Source organism: Triturus cristatus, chromosome 10, assembly GCF_964204655.1.
Source record: "Triturus cristatus chromosome 10, aTriCri1.1, whole genome shotgun sequence".
NCBI lineage: Eukaryota > Metazoa > Chordata > Amphibia > Caudata > Salamandridae > Triturus > Triturus cristatus.
In genome coordinates this window covers 144,674,790-144,687,026 of record NC_140593.1, presented here as the reverse complement: position 1 = coordinate 144,687,026, position 12,237 = coordinate 144,674,790, and positions in this window count along the sequence as shown.

Genomic DNA, 12,237 nt, shown 5'->3' with positions numbered 1-12,237 from the left:
AAACCCGCGTAAATGTGAGATCTATTGAATTGAAAATGCTTGTTAACTTTTGCTACAATACAGAAACTGGAAAGGAATAAAACAGTAAGGGAAAGAGTACTTGGCAGATTTTGTCAAATAAGATGGCATTACCATTATATGATATAGCATTATAGCCCACTGGAAAGGGCCACGTGCGTCACTAAAGGCCTTCTCATGAGAAATACCACGAGTTACCGGAGAGAAGCTACAACAAGGGAAAGGGCCTTTAACAACTGGAATAGATCAAGACAATAGGACTATCATGTTATTAAAACATCCTAAATATTGCGGGCAGAATGTTCCAAATTAACATAACATAAATTAACACATGTATTGTAAAGCATGCGTTCACCTCTTGTGGCACGTTGGCACTGAATAAAAGTTGTGTTTTTTGTTACCCAATTCAACGTTGCTCATTTTATCAACTTCTGAAGGGTGAAAGGCTAGGTGGTCCTGCCAGGACTCAGACCCATAACCCAAACTCAGGTTTCGGGATGGATGCATCCTTGAGTCAGCCACCAAAACCAGTTAGATAAAATAAAGATAAATACTTTTTTTATTGTTTCTAGTTATTTAAAACCATAACAATTAGCAAAGCAGTTAAAAATTGCAAAAAACAGAGCAGAGTCTATTATGTCACAGTTGTTCATTTTAGAACATACATCTGCTAACACAATACATCCTACAATTGCTAAGTCATTTCATGTGGGTTGGTGGATAAAGTGAATATGCAATCACAGCGGCCGAATGAGTGAAGTGCACTGTGCGCTTTCAATGACAAAGGATACAGATTCTAATCGTAAAGTGCGTTTTACAATGTCAAGGGGCCTGTCGAGTCAAACTTGAACTAGTCCTGTCCTAGCAAAAGGACCTGTTTGTGGTTTGGATGGTGATTTGTACGAATCCGTTACAAATAGGTTTCAAGGGCCAGGGGGGGCTGGGGGGGGGCACCCATCCAAAAATGAAAGCGCATTTGTGCTAACAAGGGCCTACCATTTCAAACCTCCACTGGTCATGGCCAGAGTCTGACAATGAGGCTATTGCACAGTGCAATCTCATTGGGCATCTGACGTCCAATTGTAAAGTGTGCACTGTGCAAATGTAATTGACAACAAACAGACGCAGAAGGAGTTAATCCTAGTCTAGAGTCCAGCAGGGGCAAGCAGGCTGCCATTTTAACTATCCAAGGGGCTCGGATTCAATAATTTAACAGCTTCCCTAAAAAAATTCACGCACCTGGCTGAAAGCTGTGCATCTACACCACTCAAACATGCAGTAATGGCCTTATTATATTGTTCTATGGCCAGGTGGCGGAATATTGGCTTTAACCAGTAGCATCTTAAAAACTTTTTAAACAGGGTCAGAGACAAACAACATGCATTAAAGATTCCTGTCTAAAATTGCACAGTAGACAATTATGATCTGAGGAGTCTTTTACATGCCCAAATGTGTATGCTTTTAATGGAATTAGTCCACATATTAGCCTCATAAATTCTTTTTTAAAGACCAGTTTCATGTGACTGGATAGGTATGAGGCTTTTCCCTGGTCTTGGTGGGAAAGCACACACAGATTACACACAGATTAGCATGCGTTCTTGTCTTTCCCCTTCTCCCAATCTTGTTTTTGCATTTTTGACTAAAATTTTGGAAGTTAGCTTTGTTGAAATATTTCGTTCTATAATGCTTTGTGCGTCCAGAAGTTCTATAGAGCTCTTCACATAGGATTCCAATTGGAGTTTATAATCCTGAATGCCTAGCCAAATCAATTCTTTAAGGGATCCTTTAGGGGGCAGATTGAGTTTGACATAGTAGCCTAGGAACCAGACTTCCAACATGACTGATTGCTTGTATGGGCCAAATTCCAGTCGTATTTTGGGACGACGGAGTGGCATCCACAAGATGGGAAAGGTGCCTGTAGCATCGAGTTTGAGCTTTGTCTAGCCAAGTTGCATTACAGTCTTTGTATATTAATGAGCCATAGGTTGTCACAAACGTGACATCAATGACTTTGCACATGCCTGTGAGGTCTGGGCCATGCTCCTTTGCTGCCAATTTTTTGATCATAGACAGAGAGATTTCTTTTAAGCTGCAAAGCTGTGCTGAGTGTGAGCCCTGCTGGTTAAAATTGATTCCCAGGTACTTTACATTTGATACTTGTTCCAAATGTACACCATCCATGACAAATTTGAATTTGTTGGAAGTCTTGTTAATTCTGGCTCCACAGACCATGATTTTGGTTTTGGAATAGTTATCTGATAATTTGTTTTCTTTACAGTATGCTCTAAGTGCGTCCAAGTTTCGTTGGAGCCACACCGCTGCATGGTCGAATAGTAGCGTATCATCGGCATACTGAAGGCAATGTATGTGGGTGCCTGTGAATTTGGGTGGAAGACACAGGCTACAGCTAGTGTGTTGTTTATGTCAGCCAAGTAAAGATTAAACAAAAGAGGGGATAAAATGCTTCCCTATTTTACACTAGTGTTGGTCAGATCTGATTCATCGTGACCCTATTTGCCGATATTTTCACTCTCCCCTAAGTCTAGTTATAAAGGCTCTTAATCAATCAATCAATCAAAACATTTGTAGAGCGCGCTACACACCTGTGAGAGTCTCAAGGCGCTAAGTGCGGGGAGCTGGGGGAGGCAGCTACTGGTCGAACAGCCATTGTCTCCTGAAGGCTCTTAGTAGATTGCCCAGGATGCCAACAATATACAACTTCTGCCATAGTCTCATTCTGTCCACTTTATTGAATGAAGTGTTGAAATCGATGGATGCTATGATAGAGGCGGCCTTAATCAGAGAGGAAAGGATGATCAAGTTGTCCTCAGTTCCGTGGCCACGTCTGATGCTCAATTGGGAGATGGGGAATAGGGCTTTTGAGTTGGCCCATTCCTTTAGTTCATTATTCAGGATTTTTGCAAAGCATTTTCCATCAATGTCGAGGAGGGCAATTTACCTGAAGTTGGCTGGTTGATCATTTGCACCTTTTTTTGTGAATTGGAGTCAATGTGGAGCCTCTCCAACTGTCCTGCACATCATTCAACATGAGATACATGTCTTAAAAAGAGGGCTTCATAGAGAGGGAGGCTTATTCCTCAGGTGCATATTTAAATATTCTGCTATTTAGACTATTTGGCCCCAGGGCCCCTGCTGTTCGTAAGGACACATATATTCATTTGATTTTGTCTATACTAGCCATGTCTTTGCCGCATTGCTCAATGTTTCCATGAAGATGGCTGGATTTGCCAAATGCGATATTTCGAGGCTGGACTCCACCTCTGCTGTATTATGCAGGTTAGGAAATATATTCAGTCAACTTTGATAACAAGATGAATGGAGTGATCATCATGTTGTTTTCATTTGATCTTTTCTGGACCAGTCTCCAAAATTTTGCAAAGCTTTTTGTTTTCGAAGCCTCATAAAGTTCCACCCACACACAGTGCTCCTTTTGTCTGGTATTTTTCCCATAACTATTCTCTGTAGGACTTCCTTGCAGTCCGAATCACTTGTCCTCAAGAGTTTACTCAGATTGTGTTTTAGGGCACTGAGCTCCGGAGAATGGGTGCTTGCTTGCCTGTTTCCCACAGCACTTTCATTACCGACAAACTTGTTGAGCAGCTGTTCCAAGAAGTGAATCCAATGCAAGAGAGAGCTGACTGCTCCCATGCCCCTAATATTAGGGCTTCCACCAGTTCTTCCAATTTCACTGTTGATGGAGTTATAGACCATTTTATTCTGCGTAGCCCACAGACTCAATCTTCATTGCCAATTGTTTGAGTTTGTGGGAGTCTAGTAGTTGTCCTGGAGAGGGTGCAGATTAGCCTTGCATGATAAGTAGTCAGGCTCTCCTGGGCTTTGAAGTTACTAGCCTGAAAATAATTCTGTGTGGGCACCCAAATATAATCAATTAAGGAGGAGCTTGAGCCCCTAATGTGCGTACAAGATTGAAGTGATTTAGGGCACCTCTGCCGTTCAGGTTTCTGAGGCCCAGTGAATTGAGCGTTGGGGCACATATTTTTCCCGGCCTTGTGCTTTTTGATTTTTCCTCAAGTCTCTCTCCAGAATGTGCCAGGTGAGGTCTTCCTCTTGTTGCCATATGGTGTATTCCGCTGTTCTTAGTAGGCACATATTAAAATCCCCTGCCATTACCCATGTAGCTTCGAAATATTGATGTCTTAGGGATTTAATAGTTGTTAAAACTTCACCTATTGCTATTTTTTCCTTGGGCTGTTTGAGATTTATATGTATATATTTGATGAACTTTTGGGGCGCCTTCCAAATGTTGACTTAATTTTGAGTTGTTACTATAACAAAGATATATGCACCTAGGCTATTTGCAAGTTCCTTTACTTAAAGTACCAGGGATTTGTGTGTCAAAATGGAAACTCCTCCGCAAGAATGACCCCCTTTGACAGAAAGTTCGGGTGCTGAGAAAAATTAGAAGAAATCTTGCTATGGAGAAGCAGCCAACTGCCAAGTTTTCTGGACAACTTTTTTTTTTAAACTAATTTCTTCTATTATTTTTTTTGTTGCAGATTTATATCGCACAAACTCGACTTGAAGGATTTGGAGCGCTTTACATGAGCACCAGTTACGTTACACAAGGACACATTCATTATTATTATTTATTTTTTGGTAGGCACGGGGAGATTAAGTGATTTGCCCAGAATCACCAGGATGGAGAGTTGACCCCAAGGCTTGAACCTTGGTTTCCTAGCTCCAAAGTCAGCAGCTCCAGCCGTGAGACCACAACCCTCTATTTTATCGGTCTTGGTGCTAAGGTTGTTTAGGTTTCTGATGATCCACGAACAAAACTCCAGTTCACACTTGAGAGCGGAGGGGATGAAGTTATTGAAAGTGATATTTCGTTTTTTTGCATAGTGGTTTGTTGGCTTTCAATGCGAGCTGGGGGCCGACCAGTGTGCTCTTTGTTGGCAACATACTCTTTTTTTATACAAATCGGCTCTATTCTGGATCTTGGATTTTGTGGGCCTTTAGAGCAGCAGAGAACAGAGTCCTGAAGCCGATCATCGTAGCAGGATTTGGCCAGGAGCCATGGATATTTTGGATTTGTTACTTTACTAATGGTGATCCCCCATTCTGCTAAAGTCCTGGTGGGTCCCTCCACATGTCTTGATATCAAAGATGTATGAAACAGTACTTTGGTTGCCTCCTTCAGGCAGTCCTTGGTTCCTGGGATAAATGCAAAGTAATCCAGGTCTTGGATTCTAGAATGTCGAAGCCAGGAAGAGTTGAGAGCAGTTTGAGTAAGTTGTTTCTATTGAGGATATCTTCATGCACACTTCAAATATATTCGGGAAGAAATATACGTGTTGCATCCGAGCTCTCTAATTTCTGGTAATCAGGGTCATGCTTCGCAGGGGCAAGTGCTCCTGGGCTCAAGATAGCTGAAATTTGTGTTTGCATGTCGAGGTACCGGGGAGCGTTTGCTGGCAAACTGCTGAAGCCCAAACTGTCGATCCATCCGTGTCTGGCCATGAAATACGACTTACTAGATCTAAAGAGCGGCTTTGTGTTTGATGCAGAAGATCGGGTGACCAATGCTTGAGGATTATTTTCACTTGGATGGATGCATTGAGACAGATGATCCATGGTACATTTTTGCCTATTGTATTATGGAGTGGATTTATCCTCTCCAATCCATTGTTTGGAAAAAATCTATGCGCCCCCCAAAATTGAATGACGAACCTCTGGGGAGGGTGGATGTGTTTGATTACTTAGGGATTCGTCTATCCCATAATATGCAGTGGGGTCCCCATTTATGCAAGGTGCTGTTATCCCACAAAAGGGTCACAGGGGCTCTTGTGAAGGAGCAGCGCTCCTGTGCTATTAGACCTATAGCCCCCGTCATTGAAATTTATGCAGCAAGAGGAGTTAGCTCTGCCCTTTACGGAGCTGAGCTTTGGGGCTTTTGTGATATTGGTGACATTGGTGACCTGTCAAGAGCAGAGAGGAAGTTCTTCAGGGCCATTATGTCACTTCCCCAAGGTACCCCTACGATTCCATTAATGCTCGATCTTGGCTGTCGCCCCATGGGTGATTTGGCGAAATTTCGCCCTTTACTGCTATGGGCTCGTTTGTGGCGGGTCCCGGAATTAGCCAAATATGCCAAAGGTCTCTCAGAAATCATGTCACTTCCAGGATGGCACAGGATAAAATGGTTGCGTGATATGAAAGCCCTCTTGTATAATCTGGGGCTTAATGCAGCATGGGAAAATAGATCTTCCCCTCCGAAAGCCACGCTTAAGCTCTTATATTGGAACTGGATTGCGACCCAACGGATCACGAATACGTCACTGGGGAGACTTACAGAGGACTTTCTGAACTTTAAGGATCAACCAATCCGGGAACTATATCTTGACATTATTGAGAGCCCTTTTGACAGAGCCTTGTATTTTAAATTTAGGACCGGGACCCTCCTACTCTATGCTTTTACATCACGATGGAATTCTTTTCCTCAGACCTCCGAACTTTGCCCCTTTTGCACATCCAGACGTGAGTCTGTGGCTCATTTTTTATTTGAATGCCATGAGTACGCCCACCCAAGGAGAAGATGGCTCAAGCAACTGTGCCGCTCCTTGGGAACTAGACACCATATTGTGGCGCTCCGCATTCTAATGTCAGACGCTCGCCCATTGTACGTTTGTGCCCTTGCAAAATTCTTATCTTGGGCATGGCGCATTAGAAGTAAAAGGCTCAAAGAAATTGTTTAATTCACTCTTAACCATTATTTATGACCTGCTTTGCTCTTTATTGTAAAAATAGGTTTTTTAAAGTCAAATGAAATTAACTTATTCTATTTTAACTGTTATGCTTTTATGATATGTTTTTATCGAAATAAAGCCTTTGACTGACTGACTGATTAAGTGATTTGCCCAGAATCACCAGGATGGAGAGTTGACCCCAAGGCTTGAACCTTGGTTTCCTAGCTCCAAAGTCAGCAGCTCCAGCCGTGAGACCACAACCCTCTATTTTATCGGTCTTGGTGCTAAGGTTGTTTAGGTTTCTGATGATCCACGAACAAAACTCCAGTTCACACTTGAGAGCGGAGGGGATGAAGTTATTGAAAGTGATATTTCGTTTTTTTGCATAGTGGTTTGTTGGCTTTCAATGCGAGCTGGGGGCCGACCAGTGTGCTCTTTGTTGGCAACATACTCTTTTTTTATACAAATCGGCTCTATTCTGGATCTTGGATTTTGTGGGCCTTTAGAGCAGCAGAGAACAGAGTCCTGAAGCCGATCATCGTAGCAGGATTTGGCAAGGAGCCATGGATATTTTGGATTTATTACTTTATTAATGGTGATCCCCCATTCTGCTAAAGTCCTGGTGGGTCCCTCCACATGTCTTGATATCAAAGATGTATGAAACAGTACTTTGGTTGCCTCCTTCAGGCAGTCCTTGGTTCCTGGGATAAATGCAAAGTAATCCAGGTCTTGGATTCTAGAATGTCGAAGCCAGGAAGAGTTGAGAGCAGTTTGAGTAAGTTGTTTCTATTGAGGATATCTTCATGCACACTTCAAATATATTCGGGAAGAAATATACGTGTTGCATCCGAGCTCTCTAATTTCTGGTAATCAGGGTCATGCTTCGCAGGGGCAAGTGCTCCTGGGCTCAAGATAGCTGAAATTGGTGTTTGCATGTCGAGGTACCGGGGAGCGTTTGCTGGCAAACTGCTGAAGCCCAAACTGTCGATCCATCCGTGTCTGGCCATGAAATACGACTTACTAGATCTAAAGAGCGGCTTTGTGTTTGATGCAGAAGATCGGGTGACCAATGCTTGAGGATTATTTTCACTTGGATGGATGCATTGAGACAGATGATCCATGGTACATTTTTGCCTATTGTATTATGGAGTGGATTTATCCTCTCCAATCCATTGTTTGGAAAAAATCTATTCGCCCCCCAAAATTGAACGACGAACCTCTGGGGAGGGTGGATGTGTTTGATTACTTAGGGATTCGTCTATCCCATAATATGCAGTGGGGTCCCCATTTATGCAAGATGCTGTTATCCCACAAAAGGGTCACAGGGGCTCTTGTGAAGGAGCAGCGCTCCTGTGCTATTAGACCTATAGCCCCCGTCATTGAAATTTATGCAGCAAGAGGAGTTAGCTCTGCCCTTTACGGAGCTGAGCTTTGGGCTTTTGTGATATTGGTGACATTGGTGACCTGTCAAGAGCAGAGAGGAAGTTCTTCAGGGCCATTATGTCACTTCCCCAAGGTACCCCTACGATTCCATTAATGCTCGATCTTGGCTATCGCCCCATCGGTGATTTGGCGAAATTTCGCCCTTTACTGCTATGGGCTCGTTTGTGGCGGGTCCCGGAATTAGCCAAATATGCCAAAGGTCTCTCAGAAATCATGTCACTTCCAGGATGGCACAGGATAAAATGGTTGCGTGATATGAAAGCCCTCTTGTATAATCTGGGGCTTAATGCAGCATGGGAAAATAGATCTTCCCCTCCGAAAGCCACGCTTAAGCTCTTATATTGGAACTGGATTGCGACCCAACGGATCACGAATACGTCACTGGGGAGACTTACAGAGGACTTTCTGAACTTTAAGGATCAACCAATCCGGGAACTATATCTTGACATTATTGAGAGCCCTTTTGACAGAGCCTTGTATTTTAAATTTAGGACCAGGACCCTCCTACTCTATGCTTTTACATCACGATGGAATTCTTTTCCTCAGACCTCCGAACTTTGCCCCTTTTGCACATCCAGACGTGAGTCTGTGGCTCATTTTTTATTTGAATGCCATGAGTACGCCCACCCAAGGAGAAGATGGCTCAAGCAACTGTGCCGCTCCTTGGGAACTAGACACCATATTGTGGCGCTCCGCATTCTAATGTCAGACGCTCGCCCATTGTACGTTTGTGCCCTTGCAAAATTCTTATCTTGGGCATGGCGCATTAGAAGTAAAAGGCTCAAAGAAATTGTTTAATTCACTCTTAACCATTATTTATGACCTGCTTTGCTCTTTATTGTAAAAATAGGTTTTTGAAAGTCAAATGAAATTAACTTATTCTATTTTAACTGTTATGCTTTTATGATATGTTTTTATCGAAATAAAGCCTTTGACTGACTGACTGATTAAGTGATTTGCCCAGAATCACCAGGATGGAGAGTTGACCCCAAGGCTTGAACCTTGGTTTCCTAGCTCCAAAGTCAGCAGCTCCAGCCGTGAGACCACAACCCTCTATTTTATCGGTCTTGGTGCTAAGGTTGTTTAGGTTTCTGATGATCCACGAACAAAACTCCAGTTCACACTTGAGAGCGGAGGGGATGAAGTTATTGAAAGTGATATTTCGTTTTTTTGCATAGTGGTTTGTTGGCTTTCAATGCGAGCTGGGGGCCGACCAGTGTGCTCTTTGTTGGCAACATACTCTTTTTTTATACAAATCGGCTCTATTCTGGATCTTGGATTTTGTGGGCCTTTAGAGCAGCAGAGAACAGAGTCCTGAAGCCGATCATCGTAGCAGGATTTGGCCAGGAGCCATGGATATTTTGGATTTGTTACTTTACTAATGGTGATCCCCCATTCTGCTAAAGTCCTGGTGGGTCCCTCCACATGTCTTGATATCAAAGATGTATGAAACAGTACTTTGGTTGCCTCCTTCAGGCAGTCCTTGGTTCCTGGGATAAATGCAAAGTAATCCAGGTCTTGGATTCTAGAATGTCGAAGCCAGGAAGAGTTGAGAGCAGTTTGAGTAAGTTGTTTCTATTGAGGATATCTTCATGCACACTTCAAATATATTCGGGAAGAAATATACGTGTTGCATCCGAGCTCTCTAATTTCTGGTAATCAGGGTCATGCTTCGCAGGGGCAAGTGCTCCTGGGCTCAAGATAGCTGAAATTTGTGTTTGCATGTCGAGGTACCGGGGAGCGTTTGCTGGCAAACTGCTGAAGCCCAAACTGTCGATCCATCCGTGTCTGGCCATGAAATACGACTTACTAGATCTAAAGAGCGGCTTTGTGTTTGATGCAGAAGATCGGGTGACCAATGCTTGAGGATTATTTTCACTTGGATGGATGCATTGAGACAGATGATCCATGGTACATTTTTGCCTATTGTATTATGGAGTGGATTTATCCTCTCCAATCCATTGTTTGGAAAAAATCTATGCGCCCCCCAAAATTGAATGACGAACCTCTGGGGAGGGTGGATGTGTTTGATTACTTAGGGATTCGTCTATCCCATAATATGCAGTGGGGTCCCCATTTATGCAAGGTGCTGTTATCCCACAAAAGGGTCACAGGGGCTCTTGTGAAGGAGCAGCGCTCCTGTGCTATTAGACCTATAGCCCCCGTCATTGAAATTTATGCAGCAAGAGGAGTTAGCTCTGCCCTTTACGGAGCTGAACTTTGGGGCTTTTGTGATATTGGTGACATTGGTGACCTGTCAAGAGCAGAGAGGAAGTTCTTCAGGGCCATTATGTCACTTCCCCAAGGTACCCCTACGATTCCATTAATGCTCGATCTTGGCTGTCGCCCCATCGGTGATTTGGCGAAATTTCGCCCTTTACTGCTATGGGCTCGTTTGTGGCGGGTCCCGGAATTAGCCAAATATGCCAAAGGTCTCTCAGAAATCATGTCACTTCCAGGATGGCACAGGATAAAATGGTTGCGTGATATGAAAGCCCTCTTGTATAATCTGGGGCTTAATGCAGCATGGGAAAATAGATCTTCCCCTCCGAAAGCCACGCTTAAGCTCTTATATTGGAACTGGATTGCGACCCAACGGATCACGAATACGTCACTGGGGAGACTTACAGAGGACTTTCTGAACTTTAAGGATCAACCAATCCGGGAACTATATCTTGACATTATTGAGAGCCCTTTTGACAGAGCCTTGTATTTTAAATTTAGGACCGGGACCCTCCTACTCTATGCTTTTACATCACGATGGAATTCTTTTCCTCAGACCTCCGAACTTTGCCCCTTTTGCACATCCAGACGTGAGTCTGTGGCTCATTTTTTATTTGAATGCCATGAGTACGCCCACCCAAGGAGAAGATGGCTCAAGCAACTGTGCCGCTCCTTGGGAACTAGACACCATATTGTGGCGCTCCGCATTCTAATGTCAGACGCTCGCCCATTGTACGTTTGTGCCCTTGCAAAATTCTTATCTTGGGCATGGCGCATTAGAAGTAAAAGGCTCAAAGAAATTGTTTAATTCACTCTTAACCATTATTTATGACCTGCTTTGCTCTTTATTGTAAAAATAGGTTTTTTAAAGTCAAATGAAATTAACTTATTCTATTTTAACTGTTATGCTTTTATGATATGTTTTTATCGAAATAAAGCCTTTGACTGACTGACTGATTAAGTGATTTGCCCAGAATCACCAGGATGGAGAGTTGACCCCAAAGCTTGAACCTTGGTTTCCTAGCTCCAAAGTCAGTAGCTCCAGCCGTGAGACCACAACCCTCTATTTTATCGGTCTTGGTGCTAAGGTTGTTTAGGTTTCTGATGATCCACGAACAAAACTCCAGTTCACACTTGAGAGCGGAGGGGATGAAGTTATTGAAAGTGATATTTCGTTTTTTTGCATAGTGGTTTGTTGGCTTTCAATGCGAGCTGGGGGCCGACCAGTGTGCTCTTTGTTGGCAACATACTCTTTTTTTATACAAATCGGCTCTATTCTGGATCTTGGATTTTGTGGGCCTTTAGAGCAGCAGAGAACAGAGTCCTGAAGCCGATCATCGTAGCAGGATTTGGCCAGGAGCCATGGATATTTTGGATTTGTTACTTTATTAATGGTGATCCCCCATTCTGCTAAAGTCCTGGTGGGTCCCTCCACATGTCTTGATATCAAAGATGTATGAAACAGTACTTTGGTTGCCTCCTTCAGGCAGTCCTTGGTTCCTGGGATAAATGCAAAGTAATCCAGGTCTTGGATTCTAGAATGTCGAAGCCAGGAAGAGTTGAGAGCAGTTTGAGTAAGTTGTTTCTATTGAGGATATCTTCATGCACACTTCAAATATATTCGGGAAGAAATATATGTGTTGCATCCGAGCTCTCTAATTTCTGGTAATCAGGGTCATGCTTCGCAGGGGCAAGTGCTCCTGGGCTCAAGATAGCTGAAATTTGTGTTTGCATGTCGAGGTGCCGGGGAGCGTTTGCTGGCAAACTGCTGAAGCCCAAACTGTCGATCCATCCGTGTCTGGCCATGAAATACGACTTACTAGAG